This window comes from Cupressus sempervirens, chromosome 2 (assembly GCF_028749045.1).
Source record: "Cupressus sempervirens isolate cs-2001-9-10 chromosome 2, ASM2874904v1, whole genome shotgun sequence".
In the NCBI taxonomy this organism is placed as follows: Eukaryota; Viridiplantae; Streptophyta; class Pinopsida; order Cupressales; family Cupressaceae; genus Cupressus; species Cupressus sempervirens.
In genome coordinates this window covers 81,228,738-81,255,634 of record NC_143119.1, presented here as the reverse complement: position 1 = coordinate 81,255,634, position 26,897 = coordinate 81,228,738, and positions in this window count along the sequence as shown.

Genomic DNA, 26,897 nt, shown 5'->3' with positions numbered 1-26,897 from the left:
TGTATTTCTTTGACTAATGAACTTGTATGCAACAATACTTATTGGATGTGAAGGACTAAAGAATAATCTACTGAGTATGGCATAGTTGAATAACATTGGATTCAAGGTAGAATTCATGGATGGGAAGGCCAAACTGTTGGATGGTAAAAGAAATCTAGTTGGATCTGGCAAGCAAACAAAAGGTAATCTATTTTATCTTGATCTTAGTGAAAGTTCATGTTTTATTACTCAAGTAGAAGAAAGTTGGTTATGGCTAAAAAGATTATGTCATGTAAACTTTGATAATATAATTAAGATAAGAAAACATAAAAGAGTAAGAGGTATTCCTAGTTTGAAGAAACTTGATATGAGTCTATGCAAAAATTGTCAAATTGGTAATATAGGAAAGACTAGTTTCAAAAGAAAAAAATATCATTCTCAAGAAGTCTTAGAGCTTGTGCATACAAACTTATGTGGACCTATTGGAATAGAGAGTTATAGTGGAGAAATTTTTTTCATTCTTTTTGTTGATGATTATTCTAGAACGATGACTGTAATGTATGTAAAATAAAAATTTGAAGCTTTTCAAAAATTCAAGTGGTACTTGGAAAGAGTAGAGAAAGAAACTAGAAAGAGGTTAAAATGCTTAAGATCAGTCAAAGGTGGTGAATTCATCTGTAATGAATTTTATATTAAAAAGGGAATTAGAAGACAAGTATCAACTCCTATACACCAAAGCCGAATGGTATAGCTGAAAGAAGAAACATATCCATCATGGATTGTGCAAGAATATTGATGATAGAAAATAATGTTGCAATCAAATACTAGAAAGAAGCTATCAGTAATCCAGTTCATACTTTGAATAGAGTACAATTGAAGAAAGACTCAAATCAAACTCTTTATGAACTATTGTATGGCTACAAACCTAATGTAAGTTACTTGATAGTATTTGGTAGCAAATGTTATATCTCGAAAGAATCTTGAAAAAGGTAAATTTGATGTGAAAGTTGATGAAGGCATATTTCTAGGATACTCCTATAGAAGTAAAGCATACAAATGTTTGAATTTGTTTACTCATAAAATCATAGAAAGTGAACATGTGAGAATTGATGAGTTTGCAAGAAAGAGTGAAGAAGAAATAAGTAAAGAGCCTAAGGGTTACAAAAGATTTATTTACTATGAATTTGATACCTTGCAAAATCTATCTAAAAGAAAAGAACCTTCACCTCTCAAGTCCCAAAGATATCCAATAGCTCTTAAGTTGTATACAGTGCAACTTGAGTCATAGTCTGAAGGACCCAAGTTGTAGTCAAAAGTTACCAAGCTACTTCAAGAGAAAATTGAGTATGATGGACCCAAGTCATAGACAATTGGACCTGAGATTGACACTAAAGTTCATAATGAAATCAGTAAATCCAAAGAACTTGTGTTAGCAAGATATGTCAGAAGGAACCATGCACTTGATCAAATCATTGGAGAGAAATTAGATGAAACAATGATAAGAGGTAAATTAAAAATTACATGTTTACTTGCTAAATTTGAAATAGAAGAAATAGAAAAGAACAAAACCTAGACTCTTCTTCCTAGAACCAAGGATAAAAATGTAATTGGCACAAAGTGGGTATTCAGAAACAAGCTGAATGAAGATAGAAAAGTATCTGGAAACAAAACAAGGTTGGTATGTAAAGGATATTCTCAAGAAGAAGGCATTGATTATGGTGAAATTTTTTCTCCTATTGCAAGATTAGAAGGTGTTAGAACTTTAATAGCATATGCAGCTTTTAGAGAATTTAAAGTTTGTCAAATGGATGTAAAATCTATATTCTTGAATGGAATTCTTGATGAGGAAGTCTACATTGAATGGCCAGAAGGTTTTATAGATTCTAGAAAAAGAGACATGGTTTGCAAATTACACAAGGCATTATATGGTCTCAAGCAAGCTCCTAGAGCTTGGTATGAAAGACTTCATAACTACTTGATACAAATTGTTTTTCAAAGAACAAATGATAACAATAGTCTATTTATTAAAGAAGGACCAAACAAGAAGATTTTGTTAGAAAAAATATTTGTTGATGATACTTGATTCATAGGAAATGATGACTTGTGCAAAGAATTTTTAGAAGAAATGAGTACAAAATTTGAGATGTCTTGTTTACAAAGATAAAATTCTTTGTTAGATTATAGATTCAGTGGAAGAAAGATGGTATCTACATTACTCAATCTAAATATATCAAGGAGATACTAAAGAAATTTGGAATGGAAGACTCAAGATTAGTTGGAACCCCTATGTATATTGGACATAATCTTTCCAAAAATGATGATTCCAAGGAGGTAGATAAGACCACATACAAATCAATGATTGGAAAATTGTAGTATGTAATGCATACAAGGTCTAATATTATATTAGCAGTTGATATGGTGGCAAGATTATTAGCAAATCCCAAAGAAAATAATTTGATGGAATTCAAAAGAATCATGAGATATCTGAAAGGTACTAAAGAATATGGTTTATGGTATAAAATAGGAGGCAATTTGTAATTAAAATTATTTACAAATGTTGATTGGGCAGGAAGTATTGATGATAGAAAAAGCACTAGTGAGGAGCATTCTTTCTTGGTAAAATATTAGTGCCTTGGACAAGCAAGAAATAAATTTTTATCTCTCAATCCACAGCAGAGTTAGAATATGTGGTAGCAACAGTTAATTATTCTAAAAATTGTTTGGTTCAAACAACTAATTATAGGTATGAAGATAAAGATCAAGGATCCAGTAGTCATATATCATGATAACACTAGTGCAATCAATATATCAAAGAATTTAGTGATGCATATCAAAAAAAAGCACATTGCTATAAAATATCACTTCTTAAGAGAACTAGTGCAAGATAAAGAAGTCAAATTGTGATATGTAAATACAAAAGAATAAATTAAAAACATATTCAACAAGCCATTACCTAAGGATGCATTTTTGTATGTAAGAGGTAAGCTATGGGTCATTCCCCTATCTAAAGCTCTATAAATGAAGTCGAGTGATGCATCAACCAAAGCATGTTGAAGATCAATTAGTTGACACAATATTGACAAGGACATATTGGAAATGAATCAGTACTTGAGGTACATTGACTTTCACTGAGCATTGTCTTTGGCATGAGACGTCAAAGAGAGAGAAGTATACTATCATATCTCATATAAATTTTGTGGAAAATAAGGAGAAATATACTATCATATCTCATACAAATTTTGTCAAAAAGAAGAAATGTGTTGTCATAGTAAAGAGATGTCAAAGAGGGAGATTGGAAGAGAAGAATTGTCAAAGAGGGAGAAACTGAAAGCAGATAGAATTCATATTGATAGAGGGAGTTCTCATGGATGAGAATTTGAATGAAACTAAGGATATATTTCTTATTCTAGCCCCAAAATTTTCATTGTACTACGACATGTTATGTTGCCAGTAATGACAAAGAGGGAGATTGTTGAAATAATTGACTAATTATGTATTATCCTTGATGTTACACAAAATGTCATATCATTACTAGTTAGTATATACCAAGATCACTTGGGCATTAAAGACAATTTTTTGTGGCTATCGAGAAATCCAGAGTTTTTCTAGTTCAGAAGACAGTATCTATTGAGTTCACTCAGGCATCAAAGTAAAATCTATAGAAGATGAGTGTTAATTGAGTTCACTTGGTTAATGAAGAAAACCTTAGATAAAACTAGTGTTAATTGAGCTCACTCGATTACCAAAGGAAATTCTCTAGTATGCAATATTGATTGAGCTTTAGTTGGTTAACATAGGAAAATTTCTTGTGTTAGTGTCTACCGAGCAGGGTTGACTAATGGAGGATTTTTTTATTTTGGCATATTAGTTCAATTGATTTATCTAATGGTTCTAGCCAATTAAAAAGATGAATATTAATTATTCTAACTTATATTTGAGCCAACTTGATTATATGAAATATATAAATAAAAGGTCAAAATGAGAATTAGAGTGTGTGTGAGAGAGTGTGAATACATTGAAGATTTGATGAAGATAAGAGGAAGCAAATCATAAGGATAAGAAGAATATCCTTGTGGAGCTAGAATGATATATTCGATCAGAAAGGATAAAGTATACAAGCCAAAATTGAGATATCTAATCAGCAATTTAGTTGCACCCAAATCGGGTCATCTCATTGTTACTCTCTAACCATTGTAGTAGTGATCAAAATCTCTTAACAAAGTTGTTTAACAACTATTTGTAAATCCTATAACAAGGTGACAGTTCTATTGAATTGTCTAAAGAACTCTAACAAGGCCACTCCTAATAGAGTGATTAAATCATCTAACAAGGTCACACCTAACTATGTATTTTGTAACCTTTAATAGGGTTGGATACTAATAGGGCTTACTTTAGAAGAGTGAAAATGGTAACTAGATGCAATTGGTCATTTTTCCCAAATTGGGTTTCCACATTAAATCTTGGTGTCAAATGTGTTCATGTTATTTATTTTCCATGTTTTCAACCAGGTTAAAGTAATGATAATCATAGATTTGCATGTTAAGTAATTACCATGCAATTATGGTGTTTATTGAGTTACAAGATTTCTTTGTTCGCTAAGCATCAACATAATTGAGTTTTGACAGAATTAGTTTGTACTGACATCTAAGTGATCTAGGATTTATTTTTGTAGTAACTGATTCACCCCTCCCCTCTCAGTTACTCCTCTTATATTTCTAACAATTGGTATCCGATCATTTTGTGCTTATAGAGAAGGTTTCAAGGACCTAAGATAAAGATCAAGATGTCTTACACAAGATAGAGTCCCTAGTTTATAGGGATAACTTTGTAGCATTGCAAGGATTTATGAGATTACATTTGGTGACTATTAGTGATTAGGTTGTAAATATCTTGATGTTGAATATAAGAATCCTACTAGAACATTATCAATTGAAGATATTGCTCAAAATAAGAATCATAACATCATGGTGATTGATATTGCATCTGCTCTTAGTTATGCTAAATTTGATGAAGTAAAATATTGTAAAACAACTCATGAAATGTAGACTAAACTGAAAGACATTTATGGAGGAGATGACAATATAAGAAGAGCTAAAGTAGAAAGTCTCAGAGGTCATTTTGATTAGATGAACATAAGAGAAGGTGAAAACATAGTAAGGTATGTGGAAAGAATCAAAGCAAGTGTAAGTGTAATCAAAGCATCTAGAGGAGACATTAATGATAAAATAGTTGTAAGCAAGGTACTCAAAACTCTTCTTCCTATTTATGCAATTAAAGTGTTTTCTATTCAAGAGATGAGATGTGATTCAAATAGTAAATATCTTTAGATGCTCTAGTTGGAAGATTGACAACTTTTGAATTGGATAACTATGATAACTATGTTCCTAGTTTCAAAAATATTGAGTTTGCATTTGAAGCCAAACTCTCACTCAAAGAAAAGAGAAATAAATAAAAGACCAATCAATTAGGAAGTGAAGAAGAAATGGAAGAAATTTCTGACAATGATCTTGAAATTTTTGAAGCCCTACATGCAAAGAAATATTTTAAAGACAAAGGAAAGATTCCTTTAATCCATTTTTCTTGTGAAGAAGCTAGTCATATTGCTATGAGGTATCCAAAAAAAGAAAAAAAGGATGATAAGGAAAGTAGAAAGTTTAAAGGCAAGAAGGAATTCAAAAACTACAAGAACTACAAGGACAAAGGTAAGGAATCTTTTTTAATGGCTTAAGATTCTGATAACAGTGAAGATGAAATGGTATATATTGCTATAAAAGACGAATCTAATGATGAAGGAGATAAGATGGAACCTATCTCTCATGTTGGAAAAAATGATAAATGGATTATTAATAGTGACTTATCACATCATATGACTGGAGATAAAACAAAGTTTGAACACATGGAAAACTATGATTGTGGCAGTGTGAGATTTGGAAACAATGAACCTTGTAACATAAAAGGAAGATGATGTATCTCTTTGACTAATGAACTTGTAAGAAATAATGCTTATTTTTTTAAAGGACTAAAGCATAATCTACTGAGTGTGGTACAATTGAATAACATTGGATTCAATGTAGAATTTATGGATGGAAAGGCCAAAGTGCTAGATGGTAAAGGAAATTTGGTTGGATCTAGCAAGCAAAGAAAAGGTAATCTATTTTATATTGATCTTAGGGAAGGTTCATGTTTTATTGCTCAAATAGAAGAAATTTGGTTATGGCACAAAATATTATTTCATGTAAACTTTGATATTCTAATTAAGATAATAAAACATAAAAGAGTAAGAGGTATTCCTAGTTTGAAGAAACTTGATATGGGTCTATGCAAAAATTGTCAAATTGGTAAGATGGGAAAGACTAGTTTCAAAAGCCAAAAATATCGTTCTCAAGAAGTCTTAGAGCTTGTGCATACAAACTTATGTGGACCTATTGGAATAAAGAGTTATAGTGGAGAAATTTTTTTCATTCTTTTTGTTGATGATTATTCTATAATGATGACTATAATGTATCTAAAAGAAAAATCTGAAGCTTTTCAAAAATTCATGTGGTACTTGGCAAGAGTAGAGAAAGAAACTAGAAAGAAGTTAAAATTCTTAAGATCAGCTAGAGATGGTGAATTCATCTCCAATGAATTCAATGAATTCTACATTGAAATGGGAATTAGAAGAAATATTTCATTCCCAATTCAGCTGGAATGTGACCTTCAAGGGAAGCATCTCTAATACACAATATTTCTAGGTAGGAGAGATCTCCAATATATGGAGGGATTTTTGGAAATGGTATTAGAGTTGAGAGAAAGGAAATGGAGATTTTTTAGAAGACCCAACTATGAAGGAATTATCCCAGTCAATTGATTGTTAACTAGTAACAATTCTCATTTTTTCAAGAAGTAAAATTCATTCGAATGGAGCCTTGTAATAGATTGTTGTAAAGATTAAAAGCACCTTGGAGCTTTGAACTCTTCCTATTTTCCATGTAATTGAACCTATAAAATTGTTGTTGCTCAACGATCAAGCTGTGTGAGGAATGAGACATCACCCAATAAAGGGGAAATGGAATCCTCTAATTTCTATATTTACCTAAAACTTATTCACAAGAAATAAGGTAGAAATAATAAGTAATGGGAAAGCATATTGACTAACACAAAAAAAGCATCATGAACAAAAGTACCTTTTCAATGAAAGAATTTCTAGTCAAAGGAATCCATTTTTTATCACCCTTTCCATAACCTCTCTTGTAAATAAACTCTCTTATGTTTTTTAAATTTGGATAGCTAGAAAGAATTAAGCAAGATAATTAAATAACACTAGACACAAGAATCTATGAAATAAGAAAAATTTGATCTACATAATGCTTATAACTGACCAAGAACATACCCAAAGGTCACATATGGCTCAACCCGATGCAACATGTTCATTGTTGCTTTGTTCACTTTTAAAAGCACACCATTGAAGATCTAAAATGAAGTGCCATAGCAAGTCAATATCACTAGAATATTGCATATACATCCAGAAGTGATCACTAACCACTATTTTGGAAACAAAAAGTACAAAAGAGATAGGTCAAGCTAAAAAAGGACCAACCTACCTCAAACACAAAAGTCACAAATTTTTTCTTGTCTTTGGATGTATATCGTTGGTACCGAATAAGAAAAATAAGAAACTCAATAAAAGAAAAAAACTACTTAAAAACTTATATCAGAATTTGGGGAAGACTAATACTTTTGTGTTCCTCTTTATTTAAAATAGAAGAGATATAAATATATTATAATAAAATATGGAAAAAAAAAATCTCTTTTTTATGAAAAATAGACTAGAGAGCTAATAGTCTACCAAATCTATTACTATATAAAGGACAAGAAAGTACAAGGTATATAAATACTATAGACTAGCTACTTACCAATGGATATGAATAATGAACAATAGCTTAGCTTCTAGCTCAACATAAAAGCCTCCTTTCATTTTTCCCCTCTCTTCAATTTGATAACCCCTCATTCCTAATTTTTATCACAAAGCACACAAGAAACTTACTAAGGTACATTATCAACCCTAGATGGCATGATGAAACATCAATAAAAAACCAAACAATTTATTGAAGGATCTATATACTCCTTGGTGATTCATAAATCGATATAAAACTTGCCAAAAAGAAACTAAGTTAGACACTTAACACTAGATGGAATGATGAAACATCACTCAAAAATAAAGAAATTTATTACCTGCTCCATATACTCCTTTGAATGTTGCTCAACCTTCTTAAATATCAGTTTGTGGTTTGTAGCATTTTTTACTTTTGCAAATTCTAATTGCTGCTTCTTGTCATTTTCCCATTTTCATTTCTTTTCCTCTTCTTGAGAATTAATTCAAGCAAAAGCTTTGCCTCCTTTGAGCTCATATCTAAAATAAATAAAAAATTAAGCTATTTGGTAAAATTTAACATTAAACAAGAAAATGAAAAATTAGGTGTTACAAGCAACATTTTTAAAAATAATTCGGCTAGTTGTTGCTATTGCGACAACATGTTTTGATAACTAGCCATCACTTTTAGAGTACTACTATCACAATTATGATGACTAATTCCAATGGATCAATGTCACTACCACAACATAGCTATCGCATGGATGTAACAATTTCAATGGTAGATTGGAAGCTTAAGATGTCATAATTATAATGGCTTACTATCGCAATTGCGATCATATCAACATGAACACTTGCCCCTTCCTTCTTCCAAGTTATGATAGTTTTATCCATCAAAATTGTGATGAATGCCCTTGCCATCACAATTTGTGACTATAAAAGTCTTACGCCTGGCTGATGGGAGCCAATTCATGGTTTTGTTGCTTGGGTGATGAGTGGCCATCGCAATTTAGGACCAAATGTAGTAGTGCAAAGTGTCCAACCGATCCTCTACTATGCTTCTCTTAGATGATATTCTCTCTCATTGAACTTCTTAGAATGCACAACTAGCTTCCTTTGAACAACATACCATTTTGGATTGTAAAATCCAACCACTTCATCCTGTCAAGTGTAACAAGTTCTTTACAAGCCTTCCATGCTTCACCAAAATTAAGATCCTCTGGATACAAATTATTGAGTTCCTTGAACCCAACCACCTCAATTTACATCTCTATCTGAAAAAGTTGTCTTCTACTAAGAGCATCTATGACTCTATTAGAATTCCCACTCCTATGTTTTAGAAAAAATATGTAACTCTTAAAAAACTCAACCCACTTCAAATGTCTTTGGTTCAATTTTCCTTGACTATTTAAATATTGCAAAGCTTGATGATCAATATATTAAAAAAATCCATAAGAAGAAGATAATGTCTCCACTTCTAGATAATGTTTTTAGCATCACAATCTACTTGAAACACCTTGTTACAATATGGAAGTGCTAAAACAGGTTTCTCTATAACTTTTTGTTTCAACAGATTGAAACTCTTATCTGCTCCTATAATCCACTTAAATTCTTCCCTATCCCCTCTTATTGTTTCAATCAAGGGTCCACAAATACTACTAAAACCTCTTATGATTTTTTTTTGTAAAAAATAGCCAATCCATGGAATGATCTTACCACTATAAAACTCATTGGAGTAGGTCATTCAAGGATAGCCTTCACTTTCTTTGAGTCTATTTTTAGACCTTTTGCTAAGACTATAAATTCAAAGTATACCAATACCTTCTTCACAATAATGCACTTCTTCATGTTTATCAGTGACTTTGCTTCCCTCAACTGATCAAACACCTCTTGAATATACATCAAATGCTCCTCTAATGTCTTACTAAAGATCAATATATTATCTAGGTAAAAAATGACAAACTTAACCAGAGACTCTTTTAGTACCTCATTCATGAGCCACTTGAAAGTTATTAGTGCATTGGTTAGCCCACAAGGCATGACTAACCTTTTACAAAATTTGGCCAATTAGAGATTGCCATGTGGTGATCAACTGGGAGGGTTGACCTAGATAGAAAAGAGGCATGAAATTTAAAAAATGAATTTATCATCTTATCTCCAAAATTTGAATGCTTAAGATATCGTTTGAAAAATTTGAAATAATTTTGAGTTTCATATAGTTTCAACTATAGAGTTTTTAAAAAAATTCATTTTAAAACTCTCAACTTGCAATGGGGGCCTGATTTTCAAATGCATGTCAGAGGGGAAATTTTTTTCAAAAATATGTAGTGGAGTATACCATTGGAACTAGGAGGAGATGAACTTTCCCAATATAGGATCAAAATTTGCACAAGTATTCAGTGGTATAGTCTATAAGTAGATTTGTATTTTATGGAGCATTTTCAGCAGAATGGGCATAATTCATCATTGAGCATCAAAATCAGTTGGAAGGAAGTCATGAAAGTTTGTTGAAGCTTGAATGTGGAGAAAAATGAATCTAAAAGCATTATCTTTCCTCTAGGTCATTTTGATAGGTTTTTTTGCCTATGCTTTGATCTCAAACTTGGCATCAAAATCAATTATACTTTTCAATCATTCAAAAGATATTTTCAAGGCATTCTTAAGTAGTAATGAAAAATATATGATGTGCAGTTATAGAGAGAGAGAGTAGAGAGATATTTTACATCTATCGATGGAGGTTTTTCAAGTGGACAAATGGAAACATTTGATCTAATCTGGGATTTCTTCCTTTATATTCAATATCTTCTCTCTTCTTTCTCAGGGGTTGGTTCTAGTTCTAGAAAAAGCTTCTCATGGTGGTGATACCATGTTGATGGTTTTCACTATGAGACCATGGTTCTAGTTTTGATGTGTTTTCATCATTGTGATACCACATTCTTCAACATATTTCTCTTGTATAAACAATAGTAGTTAAGCTAATATACCTAGTTTTGATCTCTTCAGTGGTTTTATGAATTGTTTTACATGCATCTATAATTTCAAAGAAATGAATACAGTGAGCAAGAATATCCTTAGTTTCATTCTAATTTTCATCTCCTATCTCTGTAATCTACAATCTTATGTATTTTTGGGACAAAGAACTAAGACCCATTTGCATCCCCTTAAGGTTGTATGTCTGATACATTTTTTTGTTGGAACAAAGGGTCAAGTAAATGCTTGATGTATTTTATAGGGTTGCTAGTTAGTTGAGAATCATGTTTCATGAGAATGAGGTCCTTATTAACATCGATGTCTAATTCACAAAGTGATAAGATAGATCTAGTATCATAGATGCATGTGTTTAATTTGTGGAATTTCCCAATAGATAAGGCACTAATCAGCTACAGAATCAACTTGTTCTTGTTGCTGTATATTTGGGCTTTTTGCTAAAAATCAACATCATTAATCAAATATCTTTCCCTTTAATGTTGAAGAACTAAAATTTGATACCCTAACTTAGCTTAGCAATTTCTTTGGCCATGTTATTAGCTATTCCATTTCTGTGATCTCTATATAAGTGTTAGAAGATTAAGGGTTTTATTTGCTTTGTTAGATTCAGTGTATTCTTTTGACAACTAGTACCATATGAAGAATCTACAAGTCCACACACATAGGTTTTGTAGAGCCTAAAGTAGAAGAAGGATCTAGCCTTATAATTGGCCTGGTGTCTGAAAGGGTATGTTGAAAATGGGAAGTAGCTACCCCTAGATGCATCTTGTTTTGATTGGGGTAATTCGAAACTGTGACATTTTAAAAGACCAACACTTCCACCATCAATGATCACATCACAACACTTATATTCATAGTTGAACCTTATGCAAAACAATCTCCTTCTTAGATCATGTTCATTCTCACCACTCAATAGGAGTCTTTTGTTAACTAGGACTTATCCTCTCAACATCTTTAGAATGTGACGATCTGACATCTTCATCAACATGTGCAAATTTGGCCTAGTTTTTTGCTCTTTGATCTATCCTTCCTTGAAATTGGGAACACTCAGATGCTTTATGCCCTTCTGTCCATGAAAGACTCCTCTTCCAGATCCTTGTCCTCTACCTCTTCCTCTCTCATCTTTATTATTTTGATCATGGAAATTATTGGAATTGTTTCCCCTCTGGTTTTGACTAATACTTCTTGCACCTTCCTTATTCTTTTGGTCACCATTTCAACATCCATAAGACCATCTACCAAATCTTCCACTGTGACCTCTTCCAATATTCTTATTAATAAAAATTTTTCTTAGCTCCTCCTCAATTCTTAGGGAAAACTCATATGCCTCCTCAATACTAGTCATTTGAACTACACTTATCTCACCTTGAATGCTTGGCCTTAATCTATTAAGATAATGGGCAACTTTCTCCTTATCAGCTTTCGCATGGCTAGTTCTTATGAGAACTTGGCAGATCTCCTTGGTATACTCTTGAATAGATCTTCTCCCTTGCTTTGGCCCTTGCATTTTCTTTAGAACATCAACCTCATAATCCACAGAGATGAATTATCACTTCAATTTATCTATCATCTGATCTGATCTAGTGGTTTTTTCCTTCCTTCCTCTATTTTTCTATAACTGAATCTCCTACCACTAGATCTTTTCTTGTCCCTTCAGTTTTGCCTTTACAAACTTCACCCTATTAGGATCCTCAACATCTTTATACTCAAAGTATTCCTCCAATTTATAGATCCAACTGATCAACTCCTCTAGGTTTATATTTCCCAAAAATATGAGAACCTCAAACTTAGGTATTTTTCAATTCTTGGAGATGGACTTGAAAAGTCTCTCTTATTTTATGTTAAAAACTACCTCTACTTCAGTATTTTCTTCTTCTTCACCTTCGTCCTCGCTTTCATCTCTTACACCAAGATATATCCCTCTATACATTTTTTCTTCCAATGCTTGCATTTGTCTCTAGAGGGATCAAAAACCCTTAGGTGTAACACCTACTCCTCTCCTACCATGCTCTCTCCATGGAGGCATCTTCGTGCTTTTGCTGAAACCCTAGTGCAAACTGCCTAACAATCAATGATCTATTTACATGCTCAACCCAAACCATGATCCTATTAAAAATTACTTCATAGTTAGTGATCTATCCACACATGTAGGAAATCTAGCTCTAATACCACTTGATGAAGGGATTCTCCCCTTAATATCATAAACAAATAATAAATTACAAAGAAATAAAAACAATTTTCTAGAACAAAATATGGGCTTCATATTATCTCCGCAAATGTGGAATTATAGAATTTAGAAATATAATATGCTGACCCACATGGGCACCTTCATTATAGTAATTTGCAAGAAAAATTTGTGAACTATCACCTAGAGCTATCTTAGACAATGTTTAGGCATTTCTTAAATAAGTAATTTTATGCCACTTGAAAAGGCTCTAGACACTCAAACTTAATACCTAGGGCCAACAAACCCTAAAAATGCACATAGACTTAGTCAAATACACCTTTGACATTTATTTTGAAATTTTTTGTCGGCCCAAAGTTGGAAGGCCATAACTTTTGAGTTTTTGTTCTGATGGGCTATAATAACCACATTTTTGAAACCTTAGCTCTCGATCTAGAGGCTCAAATCTGCGTAATCACCCATCCATCAAGTTTTTGGGCCTCATCTAGGTACATTTAGGTCTCCAACAATGAGCCTAAAGTTTTTATACCAAAATTACAAACCAAAAATCCACAATAAGTCCATGAATACTCATGATATGACATTAAGCCTTAACTAGTATACTGATATATCTAAGATGAACATCCACCTTTGAAATTAGGACATTCTGAGCTCATATGACTGACTTACTAAGTAGCAAGCCAACACAAATAGACACTCTACATTAAGAAAACCCTTATTCAAACAACTAATATGAAATGTTTTTGGTTGATGCAAGATTTCTCTTACACCCAGGATGCTCCTGCATCAATATGTGATAGCACCACAAAGAAGGCTCATTCTCAACTAATATTTTGTCTCAATGAAAGAGAGTCTATGTCAAAGTCTTGATAGTCCCTAGAGTATCAGTCTCTACACGTTCCTTCCCAATTGAAGGAATAATGATGTGCCCACCCTATTGCTTGACAATAGGTTCCCTAACTACATTAGGATCATGATGTTCTCCAAACCTCTCAAATGATGACTCCCCATCTCTACCTTGAGAATCTAACATGTCAAAATAATTGGGGATCTCCTCATTGCCAAATTCACAATACAATTTCCTTAGGAAATATATTGAAACCTCATCATTATTTTAGGGAGGGGCATCAAAGACCATCCACAATCTATCCCAAAAGTTATTTCTAATATCATCTTTGATGCGCCAGTGGATGAGGAATCTTTTAGTAATAGTTCTAAAAGTGTCTTCTTCTCCTAGCTTTTTAAACAATACACATATGCCATCTTTCATTATGTCCTTGTTTCTGACATCTTCATAGGATCATTTTTTTGCATAATATCTTCTTTGTTCTTCTCTCTTAACATGCCAAATATCCAACTAACCACTAATAGAAGCTACCTGGCTCACAATGGACTCAAGGGAGGATGCCAATTATGCTCTTGTAGGATTATTTTTCCCATAAGGTTTTAACCTACTAATGATTAGTTCTAATTTATTTTTCCCTCTTTCTAATACATTCATCATATTGTCATAGGTTCTAGGAGGTCTTGCAATCGGTGGAGGTCACATAGGTTCTTACTATTGCTCACAAGGGTTTTGATTTTGATTTTGTGGAGAATTTTGTTGATTGGGCTAGGGATTTGGATAATTTGATGGTGTAGGGTTTGGCGGTCAATTATTCACATTTCTAGATAAGAAACTAATTGGATTTTAAAAAACTAAACAAACTTGAAGTAAAAATTTTAAAAAATACAAAATAATGCTAAAATATAAAAAACAATATAAAACAAGATTAGAAGACATGCTTGATGAGCCTGGTCTTGATCTCTAAAAATAAGGAGGAATTTTGATGATGACACACACACACACACACACATATATAGAGGAGAGTATTTCACCTTCTAAAAAATGTGTAAGCATTATTGTGCATAGAGAAGAAAAGAAACAAAAGAAATTTGTAAAAATGGTATGGTTCATGGGTTCAAAGGGGTTTGTGAGTTTTCACATAGTGCATAGATGCAATAGCAACTACACACTATGTGAAATCACATAGCATATGCGTGCTATAAAAAAGTTTGAAAAAAATAATTGGCTATCATCTTTTTGGCACCACAACTATGTGCATTCACCCTAGTATCCACACATTCAATAAAGGGATAACATTATTATATCTATTCATATATCTAATTATTGTTGTCTATTAGTATCAAACACTTAGTCATTTACAAGGCAGAGTTAGATGGTCATCACTACAACCGTTCTACTCTATATAGGCTGAGTCATGTACATAAGCATGCATGTACCAAGCTATATTAGAGCCGAGTAAGTTTATGGTCACCGAGCATTTTCTATATGAGTTGAGCTCAACAATGACTAAGAAATTTTGAAGCATACAAGTGTTAAGTTTTGAGCAACAACAATGTCGAGCATTATTAAATAGTAAAGGCCAAGCAATTTAGAGTTTACATAAAAGTTAGTATTGGGATATATTTTGAGGTAAAATATTTTTCAAGCTGACATGGAAAGAATAATTAATATATGTAGAGGTTGTTATAGAGATTTTTATGTGTGAATGACGTAGATCATAGATCTCTATGTTGTGTTATTAGTGATTCAAATGAAGAGGCAAAATATGGGAGCATCTAGAAAACTCTTTACAAAACTCTTTAAATAGAGAAGATCTTAACCTAGATTTAAGAAGGGAGATGAGAAGAGAAGTGTGTGTATGTGAACAATGAGTGTTATGTGATTGAAATTAGATCAAAAGTCTATGAAGGGTTTTATTATCACTTAAAAGAGCAAGTGACCTAATCAAAGTAGTGTAAGGGGAAGAGAAGTATAATCATATTAGAGGATAGGATTAGTTAGCAAGGAGAAGACTCAATATCAACTTATATAGAATATAGAGAGTTAGGTACTAAATTAGTTGTAGTTAACTCAACTTAGGGTAAATCTCTTAATAGAGTGGTCTTAATAGATCTTTTTAAATCACCTAACATAGTCCTTACTTTTTTGTAAGTATTAAATCCTCTAAGAAGGTGAAACCTAGTAGTCTCTTAAGCTTTTAATAGGATAGACTCCTCATAGCGTAGATTATATATTATGATCAAACATTGTCACCATAATAGGTTAACTTTATTATTGTAGTAGTGAATATTTATGTTGTTATCCCAACCCTAGTTTTACCTTTACCTTGTAGGGTTTCTAGGTAACAAATATTGTGTTATGTGTTTATTTTCATGCATGTGATAGATCAAATTTATATGTTACAATAGATTTACATTACAAGTTTTATGTGCACAAATTTATTGATAGATGTGAATGAATTGGTAAAATATCAAAGTGTTTAAGATTTTGATTCACCCCCCTCCCCCTCTCATTATCTTTTTCATCCTATTTATAACCCCATCAATCAATCGACTGGTATCAAAGCATTGGTTCTCTAAGAGAATCTTAATTGCTTGGAGATTAGATCTTAGAGATGAAGGCTTTTAAACTGGACAAGGTTATTGACAATCAAATTATTGACATCCAACTCATACTATAGAAACTTGAGAAAGAAAGAAAAGATCTAAAGGATTTCCTAAAAAGGAGAAAGGAATTGGTCATTCAAATAAGACAATTTTCCTATGAAGAAGTTGAGACTAAAGGATTATTTAAATCAGTAAATCCAAATGACAAATCATCTGTAGATCTACTTGAAAAGGAAACACTCCTTAATGAAGAAATAAGAGGAATGAAAAGAGAACATGAAATCCAATCAATAAGACTATGTGAAGTGATTGAACAAAAGAAAAAAGTTGAAGAAGACATGACTATGGCTGAAGAAGACAAAAGGTTAATGACTATTAGACTTAAAGAAAGGATATCAAATGTGCAAAAGCTCATAAACACTCAACTAGATATGGTGAATCAAATAATGCTCAAATTAGGAATTAAATCAAAAGGATGTGGAAATTGCAAATCTGAAATCACCGAAGGACATATTGAAGAATGAATTGAAAACTGAGAAAGAATCTATGGTGAGATTCAACAAACCAGAAGAGGCAATGAAGTACTTTGAGGAACTTATGAAGTCATCTAGTTGTTCTAGTGGGTAAGGATTTTCATGCACAAAGAAAGGAATATCATCTAGAAATGGATAACTAAGAAATGCAAAGTCAAAGGACAAACCAACATACTATCACTATGGAAAACTTGGTAATACAACAAATATTTTTCAAAGAAAACAAGGTATGCAAAATTCTAAACCTAAGTTTATTGGTTACTATTTTTACTACAAGAAGCAAGGACATCAAATACATGAGTGTAGGTAAAGAATGAGGAATGCATCTACTACACCTAGATTTTGAGGATGTTGCTATAATTGTTAAAAGAATGGGCATAAAGCATATGAATGTAGATCAAAGAAAAAAGCTTAGTAGAAAAATCAAAGGAAGAATTATGCACCTAACAATGCATGCTCCAAATGTCACAAATTTAAACATCTAAGAAATAATTGTAGGACTCAAGTACATTCAACAAAACCAAAAAAAGACAAAGGAAAAGGAAAAATATGCATTGAGCAAGTTAGGAAGGACATAAATAAAAATAGAAAAAGAGAGCAAAAGATGGAAATAGTGGAGCAAATGAAGCTAAGGTCACCCAATCCAATGGAGAAGGTGATCATGTCTTTTGAAAATAAGAAAGAAAAGTATGTATTGAACTATACACTTAATTAATATATCATGCATTAGTTCCTTACATGTAATGTACTAAAAGTTCATATTTTCATATTTGAAGATGCATAAGAAAATTTTTTTGAAAGGTTTCTGAGCATCAGTAAAATTGTCTATGTTAACTAAGAATTGCAACATAGATTAAGCACTTCAAAAGTGGAATGGTAGAGACTCAATGGAATGGTAGAGATTGAGTGATATGGAAGAGACCAATCTATAAAGAAAAGACCTAGTTAAAAGGTACCAATATCAACCAAGAGAACTAGCTTCCACCTACCTGAGTACAAAACATTAATGGAAACCATAAATCAACCAAAAGAAGTTATATATCAAATTTTGAAGACATTATCACATATCTTGCATACAGATTTCAAGAGCATAGTGTGATTTGGCAATTTGAGCAACTAGCAAAAGATCTCAAGAGTGATTTGGATGAAGAAGCTTGAAAGAGTGAGGATCTAAACTATGTCAAGTAATTTAGAGAGGAAAGGACTTAAAACCCTAACAATGAACATGGAATATTCATCTAACACTCAAATAAGTTAAGAGGTTAGTTGAATCCAACTGGTGAGGAGTGATGCTTTTCCTCCACCAAAGTTTTGTGCTATTCTAGAAATTACAATGAAAGGAGATTCAATGTGTGTGTGTTCCTTGATACCTAAAGTTATTATGATCCATGATGTTAGAAATTTTTACATGTGTAAAATCAAAGAAGTATTAGACTATGAGATTAGAGAAGCATATGAGAAGTTGTGTAATGAAGAAATCTTGAAGGATGAATTCAAAGTTGTTGAAAGAAAAGGGTTAACTTGTGCCTTAGAATTCCCAAGAAATTTCAAGATTGAATGGATTAAATTTTTTTTCAGTAGAATCCATGACATGAAGTACTATTTACATAATAGACCTATGGAGGTGATGAAGAATATGATTCATAGGGTTATAGGCTATCCAACCCTAGACAGGAAGAAAATCATGTGATTCTTAAGTCATGAGGAAATTGAGGAAACATAGGAGCTGAGTGGAACGGACATGGTCTATCCATAATAAAAATTTATGATCCACTAATTGAATTTTTAGTTAGAGTTATAGCTCACAAATTTTATCAATTAATAAGATTGAATAGTGTGCCATGTATGGAAGTGGATCAAGCATGGAAGATAGTGATGAAAGAACATGAGTATGATCTTACCGAGATACAAAGACTACAACTTGAAGATAATATGTCATCTATAAGAAAAGAAAAGAATTCAATGTGTAATTTTGGATGCCTCATTATATATATTTTATTTTTTATCCAAAAGTATTGTCCTGGTGTTGGTGATGTTGTGTTGAAGAAAGACAAGCTAGTGAAAAGATAGATTAATGAGTAGATTCCTCAATTGGGAGAAAATTTTGAGAATGTAATGGATTCTTATTTTGATGAATTAACAAAAGGATGAAAAAGAGGATACCTAAAGAATTGGTGAAAAGGTATTATAGTGACATATGTTTTCTTGTAGATATAGACAACAATTTTTTATAGGTAGTAAAGCCAAGGAAGGCTTGGTTACAATTTTTTGGCTATGAAATAGATAGTGATTTAGTGAGTACAAACATTGAACCACTATTGAATGAAGAGATAGATGTTGAGGCTGAACCTTTTCATAAATATGAGAAAGCTAAAGCAAGAATAACTATAAATATCAATATAGCTTCTAAGGAGAAGAAAAGGAAGAGAATAATTGAAGACTAGAAGAAAAATTGGGCACACTAGGCAAGGGAAATATACCATTACAGTTAACACAAGGTCTTGGAGAAGATGAAGAAAAAGTTAGTGGTGATGAGGAGGAGGAAAGAAGAAGAAGAAGAAGAAAACTAGAAAAAACCCCTAGTTTTTGTCACTCCACCAAGCAAGAAGACTTAAGGAACCAAGAAGAAGCTAGTAGTGGCACCCCTCTCTCCTCCACCACCACATAAGCCAAGAACCAGGGTAGCTGCAAGTGTCAAGTAGACTATAAAGAGAGTAGAAAATACTACAAATCCTAGTGCCCCTAAAACTAAGAGGAGATTTGTTAAAGGACCACCTAAAGGGCTATCTAAATCTATTTAAGAGGTATGTGCATACATAAGAAATATACCAAGATTAAATAGTTTAGATTTGTAAAGTATGATACATTGGATAATGATAATAGAAACAAAATTGAGGAGGCTATGGTAGACATGATTGCAACTTACAAGCTAGTGCCTAGAGAAATAGAGAAGAGGATACCCAAAGATCTACATGATAAACTGAAGGGAACATGGAAAAAGGTAGAGGAAGAAGAGAAAAAGATAAGAACTGACACATTAGTCAAAGTCATGCTTGATCTAGCCCAAGAGCAACAAAACAAAATTTTGGTGAAGTACAGGAGTAGATTTGTTCCTAAATACAAATTTTTTTTAATCTTATAGAATAAAGAGGAAGTTGTAGAACAACTAGATAAGTTGCTCTAGAATATTTTTTTGGATTATCAACCAAGGGGGAAAAGACAAAATTAAATTATACACAGAAGATTATTACAATAGTGGAGAAATTTTAGGTATACCAAGGCCACAAGGCAACATGTCACCAGTATATGTCGACACCCCTGACACTCCAGAGGTTGAGCAGTCAAGGATCATAGCTATAGGGACAAAACATGGTGAGAAAGAAACAAGTGTAGATAGTAAGATTGTTTCAGCACTTCATATTGAGGAAAATAAAGAGTCAAGTAAAGTTGAACCAAGTGTGACTATTTTTATCTCAAGCACAAATGCACAAGCATGACCGAATGGTGAAACTCCACCAACTCTCAAAGCAGTGAAGGGAAACAATACTCCACCAAGAAAAATGAGAGCAATAAAAGATACTTCACCAAGTATTGAAGTTAAAATTGATGAAATAATTGAGATGCCACAATTAGACCAAGCGAATATCACATTGGAGACAAAAAAAATTCTACAAGAAGTTTTGGCAAAGAAGAAAAGACAAGAAGAGCTAAAGATAGAGTTGAAGTAAAAGCAAGAACTCTATGATGTGAAAAACATTTTTGTTGATACTTTTGACATTCAAAATTTTGATGAACAAGCTCCAATCATTACCCATCTTGTAAATATAGTTCAAAACCTCAATGCTGGTAATATTAAGTCAAGTGAGAAATTGATGGATTGGTCTGCAAGAAGATTTGAAAACAAGGTTGTGGACAAAGTTTCTATAACCATTTCTAATAAAAATATACAATTATTAGATTGGGTACAGGTTATGATAGAGCTAATATAGAAGGTACAACATTTTGTTAGATGTGCCAAGATTCACAAATGATATTCAGACACAAATAAACCAAATTCAAGTTGAGATGAAGAGATCCAGTAGTATTATTTCAAAGTGAATAGGATCAAGCATTGATCATTACAATAATCTACTGAATACTCAAGGCACATTGGTCAAGCTTCAAGCAGCTAATAGCAATATGAGATCCAAACTGATCTCTATTTAAGAAATGATGATACCTCACTTGGAGGTCATGCAAAGGGAGATGAAATCAGCCTGAGATCTTATCACAAATGATCATAATCTTTCAATGGTTGACAACTTAATTAATTTGGTTGCAAGATTACAATTTTAAATTCATATTTTGGAGGTACCAAGAACCACATTGGATCATGCATTGCCCATGGTTACCAAATTTCATAAGAAATTCATTGATAAATATGGTTTTCTTCCACCCATTCAACCCCAACAATAGTGAGATAAGTGTTCAAAAATCAGGAGCAATTAGATATGTAAAGAAATTTGAATACAGAGGAAATGAATTTGTTATTCATTTTTCATTGTTTATTCATTACTCATTGGCATAAGTCATAAGACTTAGGGGGGAGCCTATTATGAGATTGTATTGTAAAGATGTAAATATGAAAAAGAAAAAAAATTCACTAATGTAAAAGGGGGAGATTATCAGTGGCTCTAACTATTGTTGTCTATAAGTGTCAAACACTTAGTCATTTACAACATAAAGTCAGACAATCATCATTGCAATCAAGGTACTCTATATAGGTTGAGTCATGTACATAAGAATGTATGTAGTAGGCTCTATAGGAACTGAGTAAGTTTATGGTCATCGAGTATTTTCTATACAAGTTGAGCTCAACAACGACTGAGCAAGTTTCAAGCATACACATCTTGAGTTACATAATATGTGTCAAGCACAATATAGATAGAGCAAAAATAATTTTGAGCATCAGAAAATAGTAAAGGACAAATAGTGTATAATTTACATAAAAGTCAAGAATGGAACATATTTTGAGGTAAAATGTTTTTCAAGAAAACTTGGAAAAAACATTTAATATATGTAGAAGTTGTTAGAGAGAGTTTTATGCAATAATGACATGGATCAAAGATCTTTATTTTGTGTGATCAAAATTTCAGATGAAGAGGCAAAATATGGAAGAATTTAGAAAACTCTTTACAAAACTCTTTAAATAGAAAATATCTTAACATAGGTTTAAGAAGGGAGATGAGAAGAGAAGTGTGTGTATGCAAAAAAGGAGTATTATGTGATTTAAATTATGTCAAAAGTTAGTGAAGGGTTCTATTATCACTTAATATATTAAGTGACTAAATTAGAGAAGTGTAACAAGAAGACATGTATTATCAGGTTAGAGGAGATGATCAGTTAGCAAGGAGAAGACTCAAAATCAAATTACAAAGCATACCAAGAGTCAGGTACTGAATCAGTTTTAACCAACTTGAATTAGTGTAAATCTCTTAATATACTGGTCTTCTAAAGCTCCTAATAGAGTCCTTATTATTTTGTAAGTGTTAAATCCTCTAACAAGGTGAGACCTAGTAGTCACTTAAGCTTTTAACAGGGCAAAAGTCTCGTAGGGTAGATCATATATTATGATCAAACATTGTAAACATAACAAGTTAACTTTATTACTATAGTAGTGAAGTTTCATTGATGTCATCCCCACCCTAGTTTTACCTTCACCTTGGATGGTTTCTAGGTAACAAATATTTTTTTATGTATTTATTTTCATCCATGTGACAAATTTACATTACAAGTTTTGCATGCACAACTTTACAGATAGATGTGAATGAATTGGTGAAAAGTCAAAGTTTTTAAGATTTTGATTCAAACCACCCCCCCCCCCCACCTCTCTTAGTTTCTTGTTTATCCTATTTAAAACTCCATCAATCAACAATATCTACATATTGACAAACTCGTAGGCCTATGTAAAATATTCAAGTTAGTGGGTAGATATCTTATAAGAATTTAAAGTTCAACATGTTATTATCATGCATGTCACATGAATATTTATTTGTATTAGTTAGAATGGTATCAAATCTACATACAAAAGAGCATCTTTACTTACAATAAAGAAAACATTCATTATAAATCATACATTAAAGAATGACATAATATAGTGTTAGTGAGATGACAAACATTATTCCTATGGTAAAAACCCTAGATAGTACTGTGGGTCATCACTATCCTCAATACTTGTAAACCCTCCACCAGTATGTCCATTCTTAATTTCAGATTGATACTTATAACCAAAATACAAAAAACATTAATCTAAAAGAAAGTATTGTGTTTTTTGCAATCGTCTATATATTGAACTGCACATGTTTACACTAAATAGACATTCTCATTGAAAGAAATTCAATGTTATCAATGGACCAATTTTATAGAGGTCAAGAAATTAAAAAGGCATTGAACAATTTCTATGCTTACTCTTTTCTATTATTGAATGCTACTAGGTGGAAATGACTCATAGCAACAAAGAGATAAGATTAGTCATAGTGAAAGGATTAATCATTAACCACCATAAATATGTGTAATAGACCACATGGAGACTAGAAGTTATCTCATGTAGATGGTAAATTAAGGAAAACAAGATGAATCATACTCATGGTAGATATACTGTAAAGACATAAACATTGTGTAAGAAGTATAATTAACAATATAACATTAATGGCAAACTCAAGACTAGAAAAATCTTATGGATAAATTAATTCTGATAAAATTTAGATAGATTCATCTCTTGAGGCTAGAATAAATAATTGATAGTTAAACTTGTACATATATATACTATCTTGCACTCCATTAATTCAAGTAAATATTAATATATAGTACTGAGAATAATACTCATTAGACTTACCGCATTCAACTTATCATAGGCATAAGTTACATCAGAATAAAACCATAGTAATTTTTTGGCAATAGTAGTCATACATTATACAATTCATGTTAGAGTAATAAGATATTGCCTTATTAATTAAATCCTTTTGATTTAATTATTAAGTCACTTATTATCTCTAGTTTACTTAAGCTAAACTTTAGGAATATAATAATTAATTATTTTATTACTTATTATGATGCGACCTAGGTTAGACCTTTTTAGGGTTTTGATCTCCTTCATAAGGATGATCTCTCTTTGTCATTATTAACCAATTCACTTTTGATAATAGAAATCTCTTTTTTTGCTCATCAAGAATGTCTCATCTTTGGATCTAGAAATTCTAGTCTCCATAGCTTTTTGCTTCTCTCTTCTATGACATGTCTTTTCATGTAGGTTATTCTTGGGAGTTATGGGGTTGATCTTTCATCAACTTCAACATGGTATCAAAGGTTTAGATCTTCATGCCCCTATTCTATTCTTGAGATTTGGCATCAATTTTCAAATCTGAGCTTTTAGCAATTTTTTATTGGATCTAGGGGTTCACTAATTTTTGAGGAACTTTGAGCAAAAAAAAGTCACCATTGAGCTCAAAGCACTCGAAAACCCCCATTTCCACATTAAATATGCCCAATTTGGACGTTGTTAAAATTTGAGGAAAATTGCTTTTGTACCCAAGATGTTTGACCTGGACATGCAAATCGAAGGAGTGTGTATTTTTTATTATTAAATAATATTCAGATGGGAGTGTGATTTTCTTGTTTGTTTTTTGACAAGAAATTTTCTTGTGAGGGGTTTTTTTTAAAGAAAAGGGAGAACTTATTTTTTTGATCATACCTTTTGTTTGCATTGGGAGGCACTCTGCAATCTAATGCCATCTTCATGTGCTTGGATTTTTTGAGAGGCACACCATTTTTTTTGGCATTTGGGTTGCCTTTTAAGTGGGTTGAAAACCATTTAGTGCCCATGCCTAGTGAAGCCCACAAAAATGACACCAAGTGAAAGCCTTCTGGAGGGAGCATTTTTTAGAAGTGTGTTTATCATCACCTTGTTTGTGTAAGTAGAACCCAACTCCATGCCAACATTTTTGGAGAGCCATGATTTTGGGCCCCACCCGTAGCCTTGTGCCTCTTTACTGGCATGCTACAATTTTTTTTCGATTCACTAGTTTGTGGATTCTGACTTGTGATTTGAGCTAATAGTGATAGAGGGGGTTGTTCAATCATGTAAAACTTGTTTATTCTCATGATGTAGGCCTTGTCTATTCTCATGTGTTATCATTTAAGTGGTGCTTTTTTTTTAACGAGCCTTCTCAAATTGTGTTGCATCATTTTTTGGCTATTTGATAGGTTGATTTAGTGATTGTCACTCCACAAGATTTGATTGGAGATTAGACTTTAACTATGCATTAGACAACATGTGAAGGTGCATTCTATGTAGAAGATCATGCCTTGGATCTCTTAATTCCCTCTTCTTTTGACCTCTACCATATGTGCAACCCTGTTTCTTTGGTGGAGGCTTATTTGGTAAGTTTTGGAGGACTTCAGCAATTTTAATGGGTGAAGCATTTGTGTAGCGGCTTTCTCTTGGATTAGCATATGTTCTAGCTATGATCATGGCTTTGGAGATGAGGTTTTTTTTTATGACTGGGCCTCTTTTTGGACTCTTTAACTTTATTTTTGGGCATTCAAACTTCATGACCACCTTAGCAAACATTTGGAGATTTTCATACCAAATTCTTTGCACTCCACCTTGACTACTCATTTTCTCACATCAGTGACTCTGACTCGACTATAGTGCTTTGGCCTCTAATATTTCTACCATTGTCTCCACATAGGAAATTTTTATTGGAGGTGTTTTTAGTTTTTTGGAAAGAGTACTTTATGGTTTTCATTTTTAATTGGCATTTTATATGCTTGCTTTGGTGTTGACCACTGACTCCACCATCTTGGAGAATAACCTCTGCACATGGTGTTTTGGATGGAAATTTCTCCAGTGTACACTATCATTTTGGGGCATGTGCTAAGACTCTTTTGTGGGATCTTTTTCTATGTGCTTCATCTCGAATCCAACACCTGCCTGCTTTGTTGATCTTGTTGTCAAGACAATTCTTTTGCATGATAATACTTCCATGCATAGTTTTGGAATCAATGGAGGTTTTATATGCATATTTTTAGGACTGTGATCAGTTTGCATGATTTATTCTTACATCAACAATTTATTTGCATCCTTGGTAGTTTGCTACTCCCAACTGTGGTTTTAGTGATTATTGGTGGTTTTGGGCCATTCACTATGGTATTTTCTTCCTTCGAGTGGTTTTATGCCATTACATGGTGATCTTTTCTTCTCACATCCATATTTTGGCCACCAAATTTATTTTTCTAGCACTAGCCCTTTTCCCAACACATCTTTCAGGTGGTTGGATTTTTTTGCAGTAGGGGTGATTTTTTTTCCTCGATAATCATTTGACCATCAAATTTGGGTCCATCAGTCACTGATGTCAGCACTAATCATCAACATGTTTTCCCTTCTAGCCTTGTTTGGACCTACCTTCATAATGTTTCTTATATCTCAGGCATACGAACTCTATTTTCTACAAACAAAATATTGCCAAAAATTTGGTTCTGAGCCTATACTAGTGGTACAAGTTATTTTTAGTTTTGGTTTTATTTTGATGGCTATTTTGGCAATCAAATTCAATAGTTCTATTTTGCACTCTAGGAGACATATTTTGAGACATTATGTTTTCTAGATTATACTCCAGGCACATCCCATTCAATTTTTTTCTTTTTTGCATTCTGATGGATATCTTGGTTGTTTTAGGTATTGGGATCAATTTTGTTATTTCAAATGATTTTTCATGGGTTATACTATCTATTGTCTAATCCTTATGTCTCTTTTGATCTTTGTGGACATCCTTTTGTAGTATTTTTGCAAACGCACTCAAATAAAGTGGCACTCTATTGCATTTTGGGATCTTGCACATCTTTTTCTTTTGTTTTACTCGCACTAGAA